Genomic DNA, 23,062 nt, shown 5'->3' on the forward strand with positions numbered 1-23,062 from the left:
CTTCCAATTTCCCAGGCAGCTAGGGTTAACCTTGTGTGGGTAGCCAACCTTGGATATTCCATATCTGGTTATAGTGGCGGCGTACAGCTGGCGTTTGCAGGACCTATGTTTTCCAGGTCCTGCAGCGTCCCCTCGTTGGGCTCCATGGTGGGTGGCTGGCGCTGCTGCCGAAACATTCACCTATACTTATGGAAAGTTCTTTCCCCCAACTCCCTGATCGCCGTCTGAAACGAGGGCGCACCGAAGAAGTCTTCAAGTTTTTTGGACGAAATACTGAGAATTTTCCTCGATTTCATGTGATTCATTCTGAGAAAAAAGAAAAGGCAGCGAAAATTATCTCACCTTTTCTGGTTGCAAAAACACTGACTGAAGTTTTTGGTCCAGGTTATAAAGTTTCCAGGCTGGCAAGCGGTGATCTCCTTCTGGAACTCCGCGAAAAGAAACAACACGAAAAACTGTCACATCTATTGTCATTCGGGGATCTCCCAGTGACAGTCACACCACACCGCACTATGAACACAATTCGTGGAGTCGTTTCCGATGCTGATCTTATGGAACTCTCTGAAGCTGAACTACTAGAAGGCTGGAGTGACCAAAATGTGATCAATGTCAAGAGAATTAAGATGAGGCGCGATGGAAAAGAGATCGAAACAAAGCACCTAATTCTAACTTTCGGAACAAGCACGCTGCCCGAGACCATTGAGACTGGGTACCTAAAGATGCGGGTCAGACCGTACATCCCCAATCCTCTCCGATGCTTTAATTGCCAAAGATTTGGCCACAGTTCACAGAACTGCCGAGGCCGCAAGACTTGCGCTAAATGTAGTGCCCAAGAACGCCCATCTGAAAATTGTGAGAGTACTCCACACTGCGTGAACTGTGATGGGGAGCACCCCGCATACTCGCGATCATGCCCATCCTGGAGAAAAGAAAAAGAAATCGTGACAATCAAAGTAAAGGAAAATATATCGTTCAAAGAGGCACGCAGGCGGGTAGTGTACCTGCCAAAGAACACCTTTGCCGACGTGGCGCGTCAGGGGGCAGCGCCACAACGGCCTCCGGCGACTGTTTGGCCCACACAACGTGAGCCGGCGGTGACGCCATCCGCCCCCTTGGCGGCTGCAGCTAGCGCTGCTCCGCCATCTCAGAACAAGGGGTCATCGACCTCCGGGCTGGTGGCCTCCAGGGCCTCGTCCCTCGAGACGAGGCCTTCACGTCAAACTAACCGCTCGCAAGAGCGCGTGTCCAGCGCCTCGCAAGAGGACATGGACACAACACCAAGCGTGAGGGCGCAGCCAGCGCCTAAGGAGCGGCGCGATTCCATCGACCGCTCCAAAAAAGAAAAATCGCGTGTCACGGCGCCTGGAAAGGGCCCGTGAGCTAACCTTGTATTCTTGAACGTACAGCACAAAAACACATTCAAAATGGACACACAAATTTTACAGTGGAATGTCCGAGGACTCCTCCACAACCTCGATGACATCAAAGAACTCCTACATAAATATAATCCAAAGGTGCTGTGTGTTCAAGAAACACACCTGAAACACACGCAAACAAACTTCCTCCGAAAATATGCTATTTATCGTAAAGACCGCGATGACACGGCCGTGTCATCCGGTGGTGTGGCTATCGCAGTGGACAGAGTTGTTGCCTGCCGAGAACTAAAACTCCGTACGCCCCTAGAGGCAGTTGCTGTTCGCGCGGTGTTGTTTAATAAACTAATTACTATTAGCTCTATATACATCCCGCCGAATTATAAACTCCGGAAAACCGAATTTCAAAACTACATTGATGAACTTCCGGAGCCATACATAGTTGTCGGGGATTTAAACGCGCATAACACTTTGTGGGGAGACAGCCGTTGTGACGGAAGAGGGCGTTTAATAGAAAATTTTCTTTTTTCCTCGGATGCATGTTTACTCAATAAGAAGGAGCCGACGTATTATAGCGTTGCGCACAAAACCTACTCCTCAATAGACTTGAGCATAGTATCCAGTACACTAATACCTTACCTTGATTGGAACATTATTAAGAACCCTTACGGAAGTGACCACTTTCCAATAGTCATAAATGTAACAAAACAGACTGAATGCTCTCCACATGTTCCCCGATGGAAAATTGAATCAGCAAACTGGGTTCTCTTCAGAGAAATAACATATTTAGCTCAGGGTGACATTGCAGGTTTTAACATAGACGATGCTGTGGCCTACTTTACAGGCTTCATAATAGAGGCTGCCACAAAATCCATCCAACAAACTAACGGGCTAGCCAAAAAGCGTCGCATCCCATGGTGGAACGACGATTGTAGAAAGGCGCGGAAACAACAAAACAAGGCTTGGAGATTGCTTCGCGACTCTCCAACTGCCGAAAACCTCATAAATTTCAAACAGACAAAATCCCAAGGCAGAAGAACACGTCGACGTGCTAAGAGAGATAGTTGGGAGCACTGTCTTTGCAGTATAAATTCCTATACAGACGAGAGAAAAGTGTGGAACAGAGTAAACACATTAAAAGGACGTCACACAAAATCACTCCCCTTGGTAAACACAGAAGGTGATAGCCTGGAAGATCAGGCTGACTTCCTGGGTGAACATTTTGAACGCATCTCCAGTGCATCACACTACACAGAACACTTCTTGAAGTTCAAAGAACGCGCAGAGCGACAGCCCCTCGAATGTAAATGTACGCAAAATGATACATACAATCGACCATTTTCGCTCGCTGAACTTAAGGCATCTCTAAACTGTTGCAATAACTCCGCACCAGGTGGCGATCGTATCATGTACGAAATGCTTAAGCACCTGCACCCTGAAACCCTAAAAACACTATTAAGTCTTTTCAATGCCATGTACGCAGCGGGTTACATTCCATCTTCGTGGAAGGAAAGTGTCATCATCCCTATACATAAACAAGGCAAGGACCCATCTTTAGCCATTAGTTATAGACCAATAGCATTGACAAGCTGTATTTGCAAGTTATTTTAAAAAATGATAAACCGGCGCTTGATTTGTGTGCTTGAAAGTGGCAAAATCTTAGACCCCTTCCAATGTGGTTTCAGGGAAGGTATGTCCACAACAGACCACCTTGTTCGTATTGAGTCTTATATTAGAGATGCCTTTATACACAAGCAGTTTTGTCTCTCAGTATTTCTGGACCTAGAAAAGGCTTACGATACGACATGGCGCTACGGAATCCTCCGAGATCTTTCGGCGATGGGTGTCCGTGGCAACATGTTGAACACTATCGAAAGTTATCTCTCTAATCGTACATTCCGTGTAAGAGTGGGTAACGCCCTGTCTAGGGCCTTCACCCAAGAGACCGGTGTACCGCAAGGGGGCGTGCTTAGCTGCACACTATTTATAGTAAAAATGAATTCCCTGCACACAGTCATTCCACGCACAATGTTTTATTCCGTTTATGTCGACGATGTGCAAATAGCCTTCAAGTCATGCAATATTGCCATTTGCGAAAGACAAGTGCAGCTTATAATAAACAAATTGTCCAAATGGGCAGATGAAAATGGTTTTAAAGTAAATGCCCAGAAGAGTACTTGCGTACTCTTTACTAACAAGAGAGGCGTAACGCCAGTTCCAAGCATTGCAATCAAAGGAGATGCGCTCTCCGTGAGCAGCGAGCACAAGTTTTTAGGATTGATTTTAGATTTTAAACTTACGTTTATTCCTCACCTTAAGTATCTGAGGGCAAAATGCCTGAAGACAATGAACCTTTTAAAGCTTCTCTCGCGTACGACTTGGGGTAGTGATCGAAAGTGTTTGCTTAACTTGTATAAATGTCTTATCCTCTCACGCCTTGATTACGGGTCTATAATTTATAATTCAGCAACGCCAAGTGCATTAAAAATCCTAGACCCCGTCCACCACCTGGGTATCCGTCTCGCGACCGGTGCTTTCAGGACAAGTCCAATCCAGAGCCTGTACGTAGAGTCGAATCAGTGGTCGCTTCATCTGCAGCGGTCATACAACAGTTTCACGTACTTTCTGAAAGTACAAGCAAACATTGAACATCCTTGTTATTCAACTATAAATGACGTGACCGCTGCCACACTCTTCCATAATCGACCTGCCGCGAGAAAGCCATTCTCTTTGCGTGTGAGGAACCTCAGTGAGGAAATGGGTGTTCCGCTTCTTGAACAATGTCCTGTGGCTCCAGCGAAACTGTTGCCGCCGTGGCACTGGCAACTCATAGAGTGTGACACATCGTTCGTAGAGGTCACTAAACACGCACCAGAGGCACACATTAGAATGCATTTCTTAGAACTCCAATCTAAATACTCGTGTACAGAGTTTTATACAGATGCTTCCAAGTCACATGCCGGGGTATCTTATGCAGCCATCGGTCCATCGTTTTCGGAATCCGGTGTACTGCACCCGGAGACAAGTATCTTTACGGCTGAGGCCTATGCAATATTATCGGCTGTAAAGTTTATAATGAAATCTAAACTCAAAAAGACTATCATATTTACAGACTCGCAAAGTGTTGCGAAAGGATTGAAATCACTCTGTAAACACAAAAACCCTGTACTTAATGAGCTCTATTCCATTCTGTGTAAAGCGTATATATCTAACCAGCATGTCACTATATGCTGGGTGCCGGGCCATAGAGGCATTGAGGGTAATGTTCGAGCAGACCAAATGGCCACATCAGTTACATCTCAGGCATTACATCTCCCTACAGCTGCTGTTCCTGCAACAGATTTGAAACCTTTCCTGCGAAATAAACTGCGCAGCTACTGGCAACGCTTGTGGGATGCGGAAAAAAATAATAAGCTTCACTTGATAAAACCACAGTTAGGTTTCTGGCCCCCCGTAACAAAAACACGACGAACTGATGTCCTGTTCTGTCGTCTAAGAATAGGACATACATATGGCACCCACAATTTTTTGCTTACTGGTGATGAACCACCAACCTGTGGTAGATGTGGTGAGAGGCTGACCGTCCTCCATGTCCTCGTGGAGTGTCGGGAAGCTGAAACAGAGAGAAGGAAATATTTTCCTCAAGCGTACCGATATCATGTCCCGCTTCACCCCATTATGTTTCTTGGCGAAGAACCGATTTTTAATGTCAAAGCAGTCGTAGATTTTTTGAACCATGTGGTCCTGCATGTTATTAGTCCAACTAGTTCGTAGCGCATCCTCTCTCCAGAGGATGCCGCTGTGATAATTTTTATAGCACATGCCTCCAGGCCCTTGTGGTTCAAGGGCTCTGTCTAGGCAGTAGTGCTTCTTGCCAATTACTGCATCTTAAATATTTTAAATATCGTGTCATTCTTTCTCAGTGCATTCTTCATTGCATAGTACACCTCATTATTCATTGCCATGATTTTAGTACATATATATTTTACGCACTTTACAGCGATTATTTTTAGGCCCCTTTACAGCCCCGTCACATCTACTTCTCAGAATTCATCGCTCCACTGCACACTCACAAACACTGGCATGGCGCTCTTTGGCCATAACTGGCCCTTGCGCCACAAAACACCACACATCATCAAGGTAGCAAGACCGGCCGCTGGATCCTCGCTCGAATGGGCCTCAGAGCGTCCCCGATGGGCAGCGACCCCGCCACCATCCCACCACACATCAGGCGCATGTTCATCATCAAACCCCTGCCCAAAAACACACTCGCCGGCCACCACGACGGCAGAAGAAGAGCGAGGGCCCAGGCACTACACAAGACGTACGGGACCAACTCCGCTGTGGCGTACGTCGACGCAGCCCAGTACTCTGATCGACCCCACACCTACGCCGTTTGCGCCGTTTCAGGCCCAGGACTCAAGGCACAGACAACTTCTAGCTCGCTAAGCGCTGCCACACCCACCGAAGCAGAAGAAGCCGCCATTGCGTTGGCCGTGGCCTCAACTGACGCCTGTATAGTTATGAGCGACTCCAAAACCGCCATAACAAACTTTGCGCGAGTAATAGTGGCACACACTACACTAAAGCTCCTACAGTCACTACAAAACAGTGGAGAACCACGCTCAGTAGAGTTGATATGGGTCCCGGCTCACGCGGGGAATCCAGGGAACGAAGCGGCCCACCAACATGCTCGAGGATTCGTCAGCCGAGCGGTGGGCCTCCCGTACCCGAAGACCTCAAACGAAGTCCTGCACTCATATCACGACATAACCCAGTACTATCGTCTTATACGACACACTAGGCCCGCATCACACAGTAAACTAAACAAGCGTCAGGAGGTCACCTGGCGCAGGTTACAGACATACTCGTATCCGAACCCCTACGTATACTCTTACATTTACCCGGATAGATAAGTCCGTACTGTCACCTGTGCGGCGAGCTAGCTACGCTCAGTCACATCCTCTGAAACTGCGAAGAGGATCCCCCTCCACCCGCTCCCCTGGCCTCTCCCTCACCTTCAGCGTGGGAGGAAGTGCTGCTTAGCTCCAGTCCGGACGTACAACTCCAAGACGTGGAGCGAGCCGAAGAGGTCGCCGTCACGCATCGCCTGGCGGCCATCTGGCCTTCCTGAGGAGCCCATGAACTAGCTCCCCACTCTGACGAATAAAGTTGTCTCTCTCTCTCTAAGCACGGACCGGGAATTGCTTGTCGTGGATTTTGAGGACTTGCGTTTGCACGTAGCGTTGTACCTGATGCTCCGCTGTTGATTGTCAATGAATTGTTATGCGGGTTGATCCTGGGGTGATCGTGCAGCCGCGCCTCTTTGTAGTTGACATGAACCATGTTGCAGACGAGTGGGAAAAGCATTCCGCCGCTGCACTTTCGGAGATCAAGGCTACCGCCCGGACGGATAATGATCTTGAGGTGCGTGGCGAGCAGTTTAGGTAGCGGAGCATGCCGTCGACGCTTAGAAGATCGCTTGCCTTGTTTGTGCTGAGCCGGCGTGGCCTGGTCGGGTGGTTGTTGAGTGGGCGTGTCGGAGCTGGTCGCCGGCAGCGCAGCGCGGAGAGTTGGGTAGGCCATTTTCCGGGCAATAATGGCTCTATTCGATCGAAGATCGTTTGCGAAGTCTTCTGGTGAGATATCTTCGCCTTGGACACAGTATACCATCCTGTTAGACAGTTCCATCGAGGTGGTAGAGGTCTTAAAAACGCCGACGGCCGCCTCGGCGTTGCTCCGGCACGCTAGCTCTACTTTAGCCCTAGCGTGGCCGCGCCCGGCTCGGGAACAGCAGTCGCTTCGGGGGCATGAAAAACAACAGGAAATTGCCTAAAATGGTGCGAACAGGTGTCGAACACCTTCACTGCCTGTTTTTGAGTGGAATCAGACCATGCCGGGTCGAAAACCTGCCTTCGCAATTCAAATAACACGGAGCCGAGGTGAGATGCGTCCGCTCGCTCCGCCGGTCACTTGGCGTCGCCCCGGTTTGCGGGACGGCGACCGTGTACCATGGTTGCTACGCGCGCGGCGTCGGCGAACGGAGTTGAAACGCGCCAGGCGTCTCAACGCGCTGACTTGCCCGCGAGAAATTGATACGGGCGTTCTAAGCTGGCGCGTCTCAACGCGCTGACTTGCCCGCGAGAAATTGATACGGGCGTTCTAAGCTGGCGCGTCTCAACGCGCTGACTTGCCCGCGAGAAATTGATACGGGCGTTCTAAGCTGCGTGTCGGTGCATGCGTCCGTGGCGTAATCAATCTGCTTCTGGTCAGCGACGCGTGCGGACGCAGGATGGTTGGCTCCGAGCGAGCTGCGACAGTGGTCGTCAACAGCTGTGGTAGCCCGTCGTTATCCGTGCCCAAGGACTACAGGATTATTCTGCCCAACATCAGGTGAAGCTACGAAGCGTGCAGTCATGCTGCACTGCGACATCTCAGGTCGTCCATATCGCATCGAAGACTTTCGAAAGCCCTTGCAAAACGCCGGCGTCATCAAGGACCTTGCTGTAATAGGTGCCTACTAGATGTAACACGTCTGGCTCGTTAACCTGCGGACGGATGAAGCTAAAGAGAAGCTTATAGAAGCAGGACGGTTGGTCGTCAAGGATCGTCTTTTCAACGTCATCGACCGCAACAGGCAAGAGATGTGTCTGAAGTGGTATTGGGTGGCTTTGGTTGTCACGAACGATAACATTTGGAGGGCATTCAGTGAATACGGTGAAGGGAAGGAGGTGACCAACGACAGGTGGAAAGCGATGGGCTTCGAATATACTGCCTCTTTGACAAAGTTTGTGCGATTTTTTTTAAGGAAGATATCGCGCTGGACCACATACCGCACCAGATACAAGGTCTTGGCAGCGGTACAGTGATTGTTGTGGCGCCAGGTCGAGCCCCTCTGTGCCTTCGTTGCAAGCACACGGGTCATATACGGCGAGATTGCACGGTACCGAAGTGCGCCGAATGTCATGCGTTTGGCCACGGACAGGAGGCATGTACTCGCAGCTACGACAAATCCGTGGGTAGATGTACGGTTGTAGACCAAAGTGAGCTTGTCATGGACGAGTAAGAGACAGAGCAAGCTGCAGCACCCGAACAGCTGACAAGAGCGGAACCGATCAGGGAGCAGACAAGGAAGACAGCGTTTCCGGGCTGCAAAAGCGCCGGTCATGACGGTGTCCAGCGTCGGTGAGCACCAAGAGACTGCTCCAACGAACGCGGTCGGCGTTGGTCCGGCGCTCCAGGATGACGGCCCCATCCAGGGACGCGACGCAGCGGGCAGCAAGTCGACGAAAGTGCTGTGAGAAAGATGGACGCGGAGGCAAAGCGTCGCCACGACGTGGTGTCGCAGGAGCAGCGGCAGGTCGCTGGAAGCGAATGGGCTGAAGAAGTAACCTCGCAGCGCTGTTCGGACGCGCGCGTCGTCCTTGACAAAGGGCAGCGAAGAGGTGGCGCCACTACGGCGACTGCACAAAGCGTCGATATGGGAAATGAGGGCGTTTTTCCGGCGTCGTTGTGTCGTTGGAAAGGTCCCTGCACGTTTGAACAACTAATAGCCGTGGATTAGCGACTAAAAGAAGGCCAAATCAGTTGTATGATATTGCGATGGAACAAGAATTAGATATAATCGCAGTGCAGGAAACACTAGTTCAAGGCGAGGACCAGAACGACGGCATGTTATGCCCGTTCTCGGCTCATTATAATGTGTGCGTCAGTCATGCGGTTCGGACGTCAGGAGGGTGCGTATTACTTGTGCGTAGTTGCTTAGGCATTTTTATACAGTCGGTTACAAGATGACCATCGGGCCGCTTTGTAGTTTGTGACGTTGTTTTTGCCTGCAATGAATGGCGCGCGGTTTGTTTGTATGCTCTAACTGACGTTGCACAGCGTCTAGATTTTTTCTGCCGCATTAATGAGTATTGTAACACTGATCGTATAATCATCCTTCTCGGTGTGTATGCTCATCACGAGACAAAACGAGTACTACACCGCTCGGCAAAGTTAATGGATATCATCAACGACTTCGCCCATGAAGACGTGGGAGAATGTATTACCAGTGGGCGTAATAATGTCCACGCATTTTCAAGGTTCTAGTCAAACACGCTTAGATCGTGCATATGTGTCGCTGTATATTGTGCCTCTGTGTAAGGATTATTGCGTAACCTCTCTCCTTCACTGACCATTGCCTCGTGATGTTTAGCATTTGCAGCAAAAAAGAAAGAAATATTTAACTGAGATTCACGGAAAATTAATAATAAACTACTTAATGACGATGTTTTCAAAACTTCAGTACATGATGGCATACAAGAACTGTACCTTGACAATAACTCAGAAGTTGGGCCGAAATGGGAAACACTTAAGCAAAAAATTAAAACGAAAGCTATAGAAAGAAGCACCATACTTAAACATGAAGAACGAATTCATGAGAGACTGTTGCGTTTGAACTTGCAAACTCTTGTCAAAGAAGAGTGTCTAAAGCCTGGAACCTTTAAGGGAGATATCCGTGTGGTGAAAGAAAAATTGGAGTTGTTAGACATGGAAAGATTTCGTGATGCAATTATAAGAGCGAGAGCGGAGAAAACGGTAATGGCCGAAAGGCCTACAAAGCGCGCACTAGGCACGGAAAGAAGTTACGCGCAACGTCATATAATAGCAGAAATAATATGCAATGGTGCCTTGACAAGCGCGAAAGACGAGATTGAGAAAGCCTTTTACGAATATTATAGTGCTCTGTTTTCGTTAGGTACTTTAGATAGCGACCACTTGAAAAGGGAATTTTTGTCCTTCATGTCACAATTAGGTGGAGAAACAAAGGATACATTGGAACTTTCAATCTCGGTAAGAGAGGTAGAGAAAGCGGTCGAAGACCTAAATCCCGGAAAGTCCCCTGGCCCTGACGGGCTAAGTGCGGCTTTGTATAAGACCTTCAAGCGAGAAATGTCTCCGATATTGGGGCGCATATTCAACGAAGCCTTTGAGTTTAAATCTCTGCCTCCATCATTTGTCGCTTCTCATACTATTTTAGGGGCGAAGCTCCTTATAGCGGCACCCGTTCCGTCCCCGTCGTAGTAGTAGTAGTAGTGTGTAACCAGTCTGAGAAAAATGAGAAAAAAATTCCGAAGTTGTGTCCGTAGCGCGGAATCGAACCAGGGACCCCTCGCTTCCGAGCGCGCGGCGTTAGCCCACTACGCCACGAAGCGGACATGGACAAACGCACCACGATGTCTATAAATACCCAACATTAACGAAAGGCCGCGTTTCTAGCGCGTTTCTAACGCGTTTGTGCTAGCGCGTTACGGCCCGTCTAAGAAGCTGGTGTAAGACGCTGTGGCCTCTCCACCTTACCTTCAACGCGTTTCGAACGCGCTGCCCAAAGCGGTGGCAAGTCAAGTTCAAGTCGAGGAGCGTTTATGAATACGGGGGGTATACTCTCTCAGCAGTCATGTGATGGCGTCGGCAAACGCGGTGCACGTTCCGGCATGTGTAAATGGCTGCGTAAGACGCTGTGGCCGCTCCCCCTTACTAGAGAGTACTACACGTTTCTAACGCGTTTGTGCTAGCGTCCCCTTAAGCACGAGATCCGATGATTCCCTCCGGAGCTTCGCCCACTCATCATCATTCACCTCGTGGATCTGCTGTCATTTTTATTGCTAAAACGAACGATTCTATCAAATTTCGGCAGGTATCAGCCTATCGTCCTATCAGCCTAACAAATGTAGATTACAATTTTTTAATGAAAATAGTGGCTATACTCGCGGACAACTTTCTGTGGCAATGAAGGGAAAGCCATGGAGGCAAAGCGCGCACAAGTGAGAGCGCTTCTGAAAAGAGTTTTAATTCACATTTTAATTCACGTTGGTTTAGGCTGGGGAAGAGAAAACATAAACAGCGTATTAGCAACAGTTAAATACGACAGAACACACCACTGAGTGTAAAAGTTGACTTGTTTTGCGGCTTTCCCCTTCCGCGTCTGGGCAAACGCGAAACCGTCGCACGTGGAAGCTGCGTCAATTCAGCGTCTGTTCCGAGCAGCCAAAAGCACTGTCAAACGCTGCCGGACTACTTGGCGCGGTAACACATGTGCAGCATCCACGCGCCCGTAGCTTTCCCTTCATTGCCACAGAAAGTTGTTCGCGAGTATAGAAGGTTGCAGATCGTAATAATAGTGGGCCCGCATCAAACATGTGGAATAAAGGGAAGAAGCATCTTTACCAACATTCACACAGCGAGGTGTGAGTGTTGCGACATCATGAAGGGTGCAGTCGCGATGCTCCACATCGATTTTGAGAAGGCCCTTGACCGCGTGCCACATGATTTGCTTATAACTGTCTTAGAACATACTGGTACAGTAATAACAGAAGCTCTTCGTATGGCGTACAGTGGTTGTAGTACTAGGCTTGTTGTTAACAAAGAAGTTGGAAATGTCATCCAAGTGGGGCGCTCAGTTCGCCATGGATGTCCTATTTCCCTCTCCTTTCTGGCATGTTTATTGAAAGCTTTTGCGTAAGTATTATAGACCGCAGTGCAATTAGCGGCTTCAGGCTACCTGCATCTGAAGTTGCATACTGGCCTATGCAGACGATAGGCGTTTTTTGTTCAAATCTCGAAAGTATAGCGGAGATTATTGCCATTGTAAAATGCTTTTGTGAGGTAAGCGATAGTGCAGTCAATTGGGTCTTGGTTTTTGGCATGGGGATTGGGGCCTCACGCCAGCTTTTCCTAAATGTGCAGTGGGTAACAACCCCGCTGAAGTATTTAGGCGTACCCTTGAAACATTACAACGACAGTGGCGGCGACAGGCAGAAGAAATCCGAGAAAAAGCTGAGAAATGGAAGGCCAGAGATTTGTCTATCTTTGCTCGTGCTACGGTTTGCAGTTTGTTTTTCATCAGTAAATTTTGGTATGTGCTGCAAGTGCTCTACTGTTCTCGAACGAATGTGCAAAAACTTCGAGTTTTTGCCGTGTTTATATGGGGATCGACATGGTAACGAACAGTCGGACGAACCTTTTTCGGCGTGTTCGTGATGGAGGCCTAAGTCTATTGCATTTATTTCTGATACAGCTTGTAAATTCTTTTTTGTACCATCGAGATGTTCAGGATCCTTTCCTGCGAACAGTTTGCCAAGTACGACTGGTCAGTGCTTTGTCCAACTTTGTCATCTCTTCCAATAAAACGGAAGGTTGACTACAGGGTTACCTTGAAGAGGTTGTTGAGTCGTGTCGCTTCCTGGAGGCCCGATTTTCGATTCATTATCTAAGCGCAGTGTCCTGTAAAAAATCGTATAAAGATTTATGCGATATTGGTCTCCCAAATCCATTGCACCGGACTCATTTCTCTGGGGGAAGATGGCGGAAAGTGCCGAAAAAGCATGCCTGTGCGTCCTGGGGTGAAAACATTCTTCTTTAAATTACATGCAGGCGTTTGGCCAGTTAAGACATGGCTTTCTGAAAATGGATTCTTCGTTCCGTGGGGTGACCACTGTTTCTTGTGCCGCAAACCAGAAACGATTGAACACGTGTTCCTGGAATGCTGGGATGCCGTGTCCTCCTGGGATGTCCTGCATAATCCCTTAAAGAACGATTTCCCTTCGGATGCACAGGGAATGAGGTACCTAATGGTTGATAACGAGGTTGGTTTTCCGCATGATATTACTATGTTACTGGCTCTGCACAGTATTTGGACGTCACGCATGGCTGTTTGCTATGCAGACGTTGATGCCCGTCCTGGTACAGAGTACTTTCGCGAGTCTCTGATTTCATTTCTCGAAATGTAAAAAAAAAGTGCAAAAGTGTGTACCCGATTGGGTGCCCCGTATGGAATCTTTGTTGCATAGGAAACAATTGTAAAATATGAATTTGTCATTACGAGGTTGACTATAATACCATTGCAATAAAGAAAAGAAAACCGTCCGTGGCGTAATAGCTAGTGTCAGTGTCGGGCTTCTGTACTGGAGGTCCTCGGTTCGAATCCTGCCGTCGGACACCTTTAATAATGTTTCTTCTATTATTTATTACACAGTTCTTCGATGAAAATGACGAGCTTCCAAAGTCACGAAGCCGTTTAGACTTGGTTCTTCATTCTATGGCTACACCGCGCTGGAGCCTCTGCTGCGCTGTGGCTATCGAAGCGCTCCCTGTCGGCGCTCGTTAGTGTCACGATGCAGTACTTCGCTTCACCGCTCCCAGATGGCGGACGTTACATGTGTTGCCGGAAATCAGTGATGAAAGCCGGGATAAAACGTGTTAAAAATGGAGTCCAGGTGGCAGGCGGAGTCGCAATTTAGGGGTGTAAGCGTGAGTTGGTGAAACCAGTTGAATGTATGTAGTGAGCAAATGATTGGTGTCACCGCCCAGCATCCTTCCTTTGTAGTGGTATAGGCGCCCGCCGTTCTGTCGCGACAACTTACGGCCATACCGTGACTCTTGCTGTTGCCATACTCGTGACGCTTGCGATTACGGGAATAACATGGGTTTACTGCACAAGCTAGAGAACAGACATTTAAGAAATTCTTTTCTTTTACTCAACGCAAGCACCTTTGCAGCACATATCTCGAGCTTCGTCAGAGTCGGCGGCGTAAGCGAGCACAGCGAAAGATGAAAGAGCGAACGCGGAGCGAAAGTTGAAAGACGTTGTCTAGTACACTCTACCGGAGACGAGAGCATGGAGGAAGGAAAAATTCATGAATGCGAGTGGCCCTTTCAGTACCGTCCTCGCGGGAAACTCGTTTATGGTGCATCCAGACGAAGGACCGAATCCGGATTTTTAGCGGACGCGGACGACTATGCCACGGATCGTCTGGCTGCAGGCGCATCCACACGGCGGACGAAGCCCTAGCAGACCACAGCGCCACCGAGCCGGATTACTCTCGACCGCAGCCTCTGCGCTGGCTAGCAGCAGACTGGTTTGAGAGTTTCTTCCTACAAAATGGAGGCCAGCAAAAAGCGACGTTTGGCCGCGATGGCTGTTGTTCTGTTCGAGATTGACGAGGACTTTGATTTGTTTCCACGAAAACGGCGTTGTTGGCGGAAGGACTGGATGGGAAGGAAATAATTGGGGGTGCAAAACCTGCTCTACGAAGAGCTCCTGAAGAATGACCTCGACGAATACCGGAGGCTGCTTCGTGTAAGCAGAGCGCAGTTTGTGCAACTGCTGTCGCGCGTGGGGCCCCGCATACGAAGGAAGGATACTGTTATGCGCCGCTCTATATCAGCGGAAACCACGGTGTAAGAAATATACTCTTACACCGTGCTGCAGGTCACACTGCGGTACCTTGCTTCAGGTAAGTATCACACGTTTCCAAGTTATTACAGAAATCGCCGACGTAAATGTATATCGGTTGAAAACTGAGCTTAGTGCTGATCTAAGGCCGCTACACATGTGTCTTTAAGTGCGTTCGTGTGGTAGTGTATAAGCTCAATCGCGCCCGAAATATTCAATGCAGATCCAGAGGGTTCATGTGGAAGGGGTATCACGAGTGCGCACAAGTTTTGTATGGCCGCGCTGTCGGCACCGACTTTCTGCATAAACATGCATCAGATAATATTGATATATTTACACTAACTACACCATTGAGTGTGATTGGTTTTCGCTGATACTCTATTCATTTACTGCTCTGAAACAACCAGATATCAGATGTATTTGTACACGTCCTAATTTTTTTTGTAGTCTGCTAGCGAGCAGTTGACTGAGCTTTTTTTTTTTTTTTTTCTTTGCAGGAGAGTCACTATTCCCTGATTTCACGTGACGGTGTCCGCATAATCTGCACGGCTTAGGTCCCACAAAGTGGGAAACTCTTCCACGATGTGGTTGAAATAAAAGGCGGCATCATCGCACACATTCATTGTTCATAGAAGTGAACGAAACCAGGAGCTATGAAGCACTGAAACCAGGCGCCAGCAAACAAAGTACTGATGCTGACTGCAATGCGGCTGTCCTCGAGCAGGAGAGAAGTGTACTGGTTGCCAGACACTGCGTGTTTATAAGCTAAAGCTGCGGCTTTACCCCGCCAGAATCCGGATGTGAAAAACGGCTTGGCGTTATCCGTCCGCGCGCCTCCCGGACGAGGCGCGGACGAGGCAAATCGCTGATGTGAGGTCACGTGACACGCCGTCCGGCTCTCCAAATCCGGATTCGGTCCTTCGTCTGGATGCACCATTAAGCGGACCTGCCCGACCGCTCGCTGCGTACTCGTATCTTGTCTCAGCCGGACCGCTCGTTTCGTACTATCGTCTGCTCTCGTCAACTGTCGCTCGCGCATGCTTGGTTAGCTAGGTTTCATCTCGTTCGCGCTTGTTTCGAGTATCATGGTTTGCGATTGTTTTTTACTGCGAAAGCATTGTATGCCCCATTATGCCCCAATCCGGCTTTGTAGTCCGCGGCGTGACCGAATGACGGTACCAAAAAGAGTAAAAACGCGGCAAAAATGGTTGAATGAACACCAAATTTCTCAGAGTGAACAAAGCAAATTAAGACCTTTGAAAAGAAAATTGGGTAAATGTTGATCTGGGGGAGAATCGAACCCGGGATGCGACAGGAGCACGCTTCCCTGAAGACACGGCTGATCCGCTTACTGTGCCTAGTGCGTGCCTGATTGCACAGGTCACGTGAGACGCGCTCGCGCCACTGCTCGCGCGTTCGTCTTCTTCCACAGCTGGCACGCTTTCGCGTTTTACGAACGTGTAACACTCGCTTACTTTTTTATGCGATCGTCTGATTTATCCAGTCCCGCCGCGAATTTAGTTGTTTTAAGCGAAGCTTAATAGGCTCACAAGTGTAGGCGGCGGTGGTGTCACGCTGAAAAGTGGGCCGCTCCTGGTGACAGTGCAGAAAGGGTCCAAGCTCAATGGCACATACCAGGGATAAGAAAGAAAGGAAGGCAGAAAGAAATAGAGAAAAAAAAACCGCATATCCACGGGGTGAATGATGATGAGTGGGCGAAGCTCCGGAGGGAATCATCGGTAAACCGTGAATCTTCCGTGTAATTCGCCCAGTCTCGCCGCACTAAATCGAACGATTGACTTCCACCAATGACACGCGCCATATGTGACGTCATTCCTATTTTATAACAGCGCCCTTCATTATAATTGCACCACCTCCCGCTAAAGGGGACGCTAGCACAAACGCGTTAGAAACGTGCAGTACTCTCTAGTAAGGGGGAGAGGCCACAGCGTCTTACGCAGCCGTTTACACATGCCGGAACGTGTACCGCGTTTGCCGACGCCATCACATGACTGCTGAGAGAAGAAGAAGAACAACTTTATTGAAACAAAAATCTTACTGGTGTCTATGGGTGGAGCCCCTATTCCAGGGCCCCACTGGCTTCCGCGGCTCGCCGGGCCTGGTCGAGGGTCGCCAGCTGGCTTCCCAAGTCCAGTTCGGTGAGTCGCGCCTCCCACGACCAGTTAACGAGTGAGTTCATGACTAGCGGCGAGACGGCATGTGCCGGGCGCCTCGGGCATTCGTATGTGATGTGCTGGAGTGTCGGGGTGTCTTCACACCAGGGACATTTGTCTTTGTGTCTGTCGGGGTATATCTTGTGTAGCCTGTGCAAGTGAGGAATGGTGTTCGTCTGTAGGCGGCGCCAGTCCCTTGCCTGCACCCTGTTGAGCTTGGGATGGGGAGGAGCCTTTGTTTGTCGGCCGAGTCTTTGCAGCTCCAGTATTTCTCGGGGCGTGCCGGGTGTGGGGGGCTCCGTTAGGGTGGAGTGATCCGCGGCTCGGCCTGTCATATCTCGAGCCAGGCGGTCCACCCGTTCGTTGCCATCCACTCCGGCGTGTGCCGGGCACCATGTGATCCCATGGTCGTGAGTGAGTCTTGGTCCGAGGATGCGCACGACACTGGCCGGCAAAACTCCCCGCATGTATAGTCGACATGCGTCCTGAGAGTCCGTTAGCACGTGTGCCGATTGACCGTTTGCTTCGGCGGCTCGTACGGCTAGGGCGATGGCTGCGGCCTCCGCCGTTGCGCTGGACGAGGTGCGCAAGGACGCAGCCGCGACCATGCGTGCCCGATTTGTCGCGACCGCCACGAAGGCGGGGGTTCGTGTTGTGTAGGGGTAGAGACTTGCGTCCGCGAAATACGTGTCCGGGTGGCCCTGCCTCTGTAGCAGGGCTGTCGCCGTGGCTCGTCTTCGTCTTGCGTGGTATGTCGGGTGCATGTTGCGTGGGATGGGATACACATGTAGCCGTGTTCGCAGAGCGAGTGGTATCAGTTGAGTCTCGTCCCCGCAGAATTGCGGCGCCAGGGGGTAGTGCAGGCGTCTTAATAGACAACGTCCCTGGGGCGTCGCGTTAAGACGCTCTCGCTGGGCGATCATCGTGGCTGCGGCGAGCTCTTCATATGTGTTGGTCAGCCCTAGCTCCCGGAGGCGCTCCGTGCTTGTGCTCGCCGGAAGGCCGAGCGCGGCCTTACAGGCGATTCGAATCAATTTGTCCACTTGATCGGTCTCGGTGCGGCGCGTGGCTTGAAAGGGCAGTGCGTAAGTTATGCGACTAATGACGAAGGCTTGCACCAATCGCAAAGTGTCCGCCTCCGTCATTCCCTCTTTGCCGCGCGCGATTCTGTTAATAAGTCCAGTGATGCTGCTTACAATGCGTTTGAGTTTAGAGAGCGCGATGGAAACGCTGCCCGTTTCTTGTACGTGCATCCCGAGAACCCGCATGTTTGTTGTCCTCTTGATGGGTTCCCCATCGAGAAAGAGTTGTAGGGTCGGTGCTCTGTTCGCTTGTGTATGCTTGGGCCTAATGTGTAGGTATGCCGACTTGGCCGGGGCGCATTTCATGCCTGCTTGTTTCGTGAAGGTTTGGACCGTGTCAATGGCTCTTTGGAGGATATCTTGCCGGTCGCCGTACGAGCCTTGAGTGGCCCATAGCGTAATATCATCCGCGTATATGGCTGAGAGAGTATAACCCCCGTATTCATAAACGCTCCTTGACTTGAACTTGACTTGCCACCGCCTTTAAAGCCCGTTTCACATGATGCGATTTTGTCTGCGAATTCGCAGCTGCGGAAAATAGGCCGCCGGACCCTTCGTGCGTGCGTTTTTTCGATGTTCGGCGTGCTGAACTTCTCTGCGAAAAACGCATCTGCGTTTTTTCAGACGACCAATAGGAGGCGGCTCGCTCAAACGTCATCGCGCGGCGCGCATTTCAAACATTGAACTCCATGTTTACAAGCGGCTTCCAGGGCACGTTGTTTGTTTTTTTTTTTTTTTTTTTTTTTTTTCATCCAAGCGAAGCTAACGCAGGGCGTACACCGCTGCTGCTAGAGGAAGCGACGCTGCAGGCTCAATAAATGTTTTCATAATCCAATCCAATCCAATCAACAGCGAGGGACAGGACGGCGCGATCCACAGCAGACGATCTCCACCACACAGATGGTTTCCCTCTCGAATCAGCATCAGCACTGCAGCCTTTTCTGAGCTGTAGTGATTAGTCTTGTGCAAGTACTTTTTGTGTCGCGCGCGCGAGAATGGCAAAGGCAGCTTTCAATGAGCAGCTTATTGCCGAAGTCGAGAAGAGGCCAATTCTGTCGAATACGTGGTTAGAGGAATACCGCGACTCCGACCTTCGTGATCGTCTGTGGGATGAAATTGCACAACTGCTGAAAGAAATGAAACCAAATGGTAAGTGTTTTGTACAGCTGTACGTTGTTGATATTCTTGCCTCAAAAAAGTGAAGCACGTCTGTATATTCACGCGAATATGAATTTGACTACCTGCATGTTTTCGTCTATCCATTTTCAGTGAGAGCCGACGAAGCGCAGACCCGCTGGCGTAGCCTCCGCGACACGTTTCGAAAAAAGAAGAAAGAAAAGAAAGATGCATCAAGAAGCGGGAGTGCTTCTCAAGATAGAACAAAAAAATAGTGGCCGTATTACAGCAGTATGTCATTTCTACATGACACCATGGAAGAAGCTGTGTACGTATTTCTGAAGCCCTCAATACCTTGGGCACAACGCGGCAGTAAGCTTCGTAAAATGTGTTCGGTGTTGATTACATGGTTCTGTGTAGGCTGACAGCTATCCTTTGCACCCCCGAAGCTCTGCGCGGGTGGCGCCGGTTTTGACCGTTGTTGCCCCAACGGCACGGCGGGAACCGGACAGATAGGCTGGAAAGGAGCCCGCGTCCGGGTAAAATGAAAAGGGAATGGTACTTGTAGTTGCTTGTATTTATGCATCTCGTTCTTGTTTATCTTTCTTTATTTTCCCTTGTTGCTTTGTTTTCTTTGCAGCAAAGCCAGTGTAAGTTCTGCCCAAAGAAAAGGAGAACTGAATGAAAGGGACCCATAGGGGTAGCAAAATAAAGTAAACTTTTTGCAGAGTTCTAACTGATCTTTCACTGTCAGAGCAGTACACTTGTAAAGCACCTTGTGAATGGTAGTCCCTCAGCCATATGGCGCTGAGTGGCGGAGAAGTGCGATTAATTCTTTGCGAATCAGACTGCTTAAAACGTGGCATTATTTTTGTCAAAAAGCAGTTAGAGCTTCTGTAGCTGTGTCACTTGACAGTGTTTTTGGCATGCATATTTGTAATAAACCAGTACTTACGGAGGATTTGTTGCGAGCCCCTTTGGTAATGTTTCTTTTTATGTTTTCTTTTTTGTGCAGAACAGTGAGCAACGTGAGCGACAACGAAGATAGCCTTCGTTGAGCCAGCTCCACTTTCAGAAGAACAGACCCAAGAGCCAACAGAGATTGTGAATGAGCTTTATCAGTGCATTTCAGAGAGGTCCAAGCATGGCGAGCAGTGACAGCTCAAGCCGCAAAAGGAGTGCGAAAGAAAGGACTGGGGGTCGAAGAAAAGCGCTGAAATTGACAAACAGATCGACACAGTGAGCAATCAAACTGCAGCGTACAAGGAATTGAGCCCAAGTGCGCACTTTGGGTTGGCTATTTGTTGCTGCGACGCCTGAGCACATGAGAGCTCATACATGTTGCCTCACATTATGCCCGAGGCATTTACCCACCAGCGCTTCTGTATCAAGGAATTCCAGAAGGTGAATGATGGTTTCGTCACAGCGTATTACAATGTTGCATTTGTTATGATGGTTTTGTCAAAGTGTATGACAACATAAAGAACATTATTTCATCTCTGCTGCTTTCTTTGCCAGTAGGGGGCCAAAGGACTCCCTCAAACCATCCTTCACAGGCTTTTCTCTTCGCCTCCTACCGAATGTATTGTGATAAAGCTATAAAGAATCAGTCAATCAAATTCATTCATTCAGCATTCGTATATACAAGTACTGAGTATGTATTTCTGCACATATAATTACAGGTACATGAACATCGCATAACAAACAATTGTAACATGCATATATGGTTACATTGCGTCAGACACATTTGTTAACACAGCTGAATTTCATTTTATCGCATTAGTGTCCCTTTAACTAAAGTGTGACATTAAGAACGTAAAAATATTTTTGAAGAGTAATAGTGAAGATTATTAGTTCGTGTAGACTATTTAGGCAAAACAAAGTGTTCTGTAATACGTAAAAAAATGTAACATTTATCATAACAATTAACAAATGTGTGTATCTGTCAAGGCAGCACTTGCAACTTCACATTTGCTTGGCATAACAAAACACTTTTTGGCAGCCACATAGACATTCATGTGTAGAATGGCATCAACCGAGATGTGAAAATCCTGAAAGCGTAATATATTTTCAAAGAAGGTGTCCAGAATCAATGTTCGCTGCAAAATAGTATGCCATGTCTCACACATTAAATGGAACAAAAAAGTAGAGTTATCTGAACAAAAAAAAAAAAGCGCCTTCTAGACGGCACCTTCCAATTTGTAGTATACAACAAAAAATTCATGGGGCCCTACTAAGGAGCCCTTCGAAAGGTCGTAGCAAACCTATGGTGGAAGGCCACATCGCTCACGTTGCCACGGTACAGCTCCTTCGTGCACAAAATAGTTGCGAAACACATCCCGCGTTTCGGCTGCAGACTTTGTGTAATTGTGTGCACCATGATGCTGCAGATTAAGGAAAGCATTCTCCTCAGCTTCCTGGCGCCACTGCCCTTCCACAAGGTTGCCGAAAGTGTCTACCTCGTCCACATATCTTTCTGGAATGTAGGACACGTCATCACGAAGGAAATTGTGCAGAGCACATGCTGCGAGTGTCACCATTCTGGCATTTTCTGGTAGAAGGTTCATCGGTCTACGGAAAATCCGGAACCTTGATGCCAGCACCCCAAATGCATTCTCGGCACATCTTCTGCAATTTTCAAGACAAACATTATTGTAGAACCTATACGAATAAATTTAAGTTCCGCGTTACCTTGCTCTGCTGAGTTAAAGAGGCGCAGGTCCTCTGCGAGGCACCTGCCAGGGTACGGCCGCAGGAAGTCTGGCCTCAACTGGAACGCCTCGTCGCCGACAAAGACGTAAGGGGCTACGGCAGTGGACACTGGGAGCAGCTGAGGAGGAGGCAGGTTTAAAGCACCTTGGCTGAGAAGTTTCCCAATCTTCGATGCCTTGAATACACCACCATCACTCTGCGATCCATATGCGCCCACATCAATGCAGACAAATCGTAGCTGGTTGTCCACTACAGCCATTAGAACGATGGAGTAGTTGCCCTGTAATGACAGATAATCACATCTCATTGAGAAGTGTTTCACTAAATCTTTGTACTTGTAAGAATAATACATAACTAACGCTCTCTTACCTTATAATTAAAACATTGAGATCCCGAATGCGGAGGGGCTTCTATTTGGACATGCTTCCCATCCACAGCACCTATGCAGTGTGGGAAATCCCACCTGCTCTCAAAGCCCTTGGCAATATCCTGCCACTGCTCAACGTTTGCTGGGAACTGATAATGCAGTAAATAATCATAGATATTGCAGTTTTCCCTCGTACAAAAAAAATGCAATGGTTAAACATGGAAAATAGTAGTTCTGCTTAAACCTTCAATAAATGAAGTTTCATAGCTCGCATAACACTTATGCATGTAGGTCACCACGAATGTCTCATAACTTGCTTAAACAAGCTTACATATTTAACAAATTTGTAGGATAACTTACCTTCATACACTTGGGTCGAAGGACATCCCACAGAAGTGCACATACTTCCTTCACAATGTTACTTGTAGTCGATATGCCTACCTTAAATGCCATGGCAACATCTTTAATTTGCATCCCCGATGCTAGGTATCTAAAGTAAACATAGAAAACGCATTGCTCGGCAAACTTGTGGAGCTAAGTTCCCAAAACATTGTGCAACATTTCCTTCTTACAGCGAAATAAAAAGACATTTATTTATCTTCTAATTAGCAGCAAAAATGCCATGTAGCTATTAGTTCCCTGGCAATAGCAGATGTACATTGTTTACTTTTTCGCAAAACTCCGAAAATCCCCAGTTGTAAAAAAATGAGTTCACACGCTAGACAGCGTGCAATATGCAGAGCATTTTAGTATTTGCATATCAGAAGCACAGGTCAAGAATTGTTTTCACTACAATACCATGGACGCACATTTAGAGCTGTTAACTTACCTCAATGTGATGGCAAGGCGGCATCGTGAGGGCACGGGCTCCCGTAAAACCCACTGCTTTGAAAGCCTTGTTTCTAGCAACGAATGTAGTTTTTCGAATGTCTCTGGTGTCATCCGATAATATTTTCGGAACACCTCCGGATCATGGGTCATCAGAAAGAGGGTCCTGCGCAGGAAATAAGATTTCACAATTA

At 48.5% G+C, this 23,062-nt stretch overlaps 1 protein-coding gene and 1 long non-coding RNA gene across 2 annotated transcripts in view; one reads left to right on the forward strand and one right to left on the reverse strand.

Moving 5' to 3' along the window:
* The window catches only part of LOC119440814 (parathyroid hormone/parathyroid hormone-related peptide receptor-like), a 1,097,515-nt gene that overhangs the window by 98,527 nt on the left and 975,926 nt on the right, over positions 1-23,062 (forward strand). The gene's annotated exons all lie outside the window — the stretch shown is intronic.
* LOC125943370 (uncharacterized) lies at positions 22,048-23,015 on the reverse strand. Its single transcript, XR_007465782.1, has 3 exons — positions 22,870-23,015; positions 22,401-22,530; positions 22,048-22,189 (listed from the first exon to the last, which is right to left on the reverse strand). It is a non-coding gene; the product is annotated as an uncharacterized LOC125943370 (long non-coding RNA).

This window comes from Dermacentor silvarum, chromosome 2 (assembly GCF_013339745.2).
Source record: "Dermacentor silvarum isolate Dsil-2018 chromosome 2, BIME_Dsil_1.4, whole genome shotgun sequence".
NCBI classification, from domain to species: Eukaryota; Metazoa; Arthropoda; class Arachnida; order Ixodida; family Ixodidae; genus Dermacentor; species Dermacentor silvarum.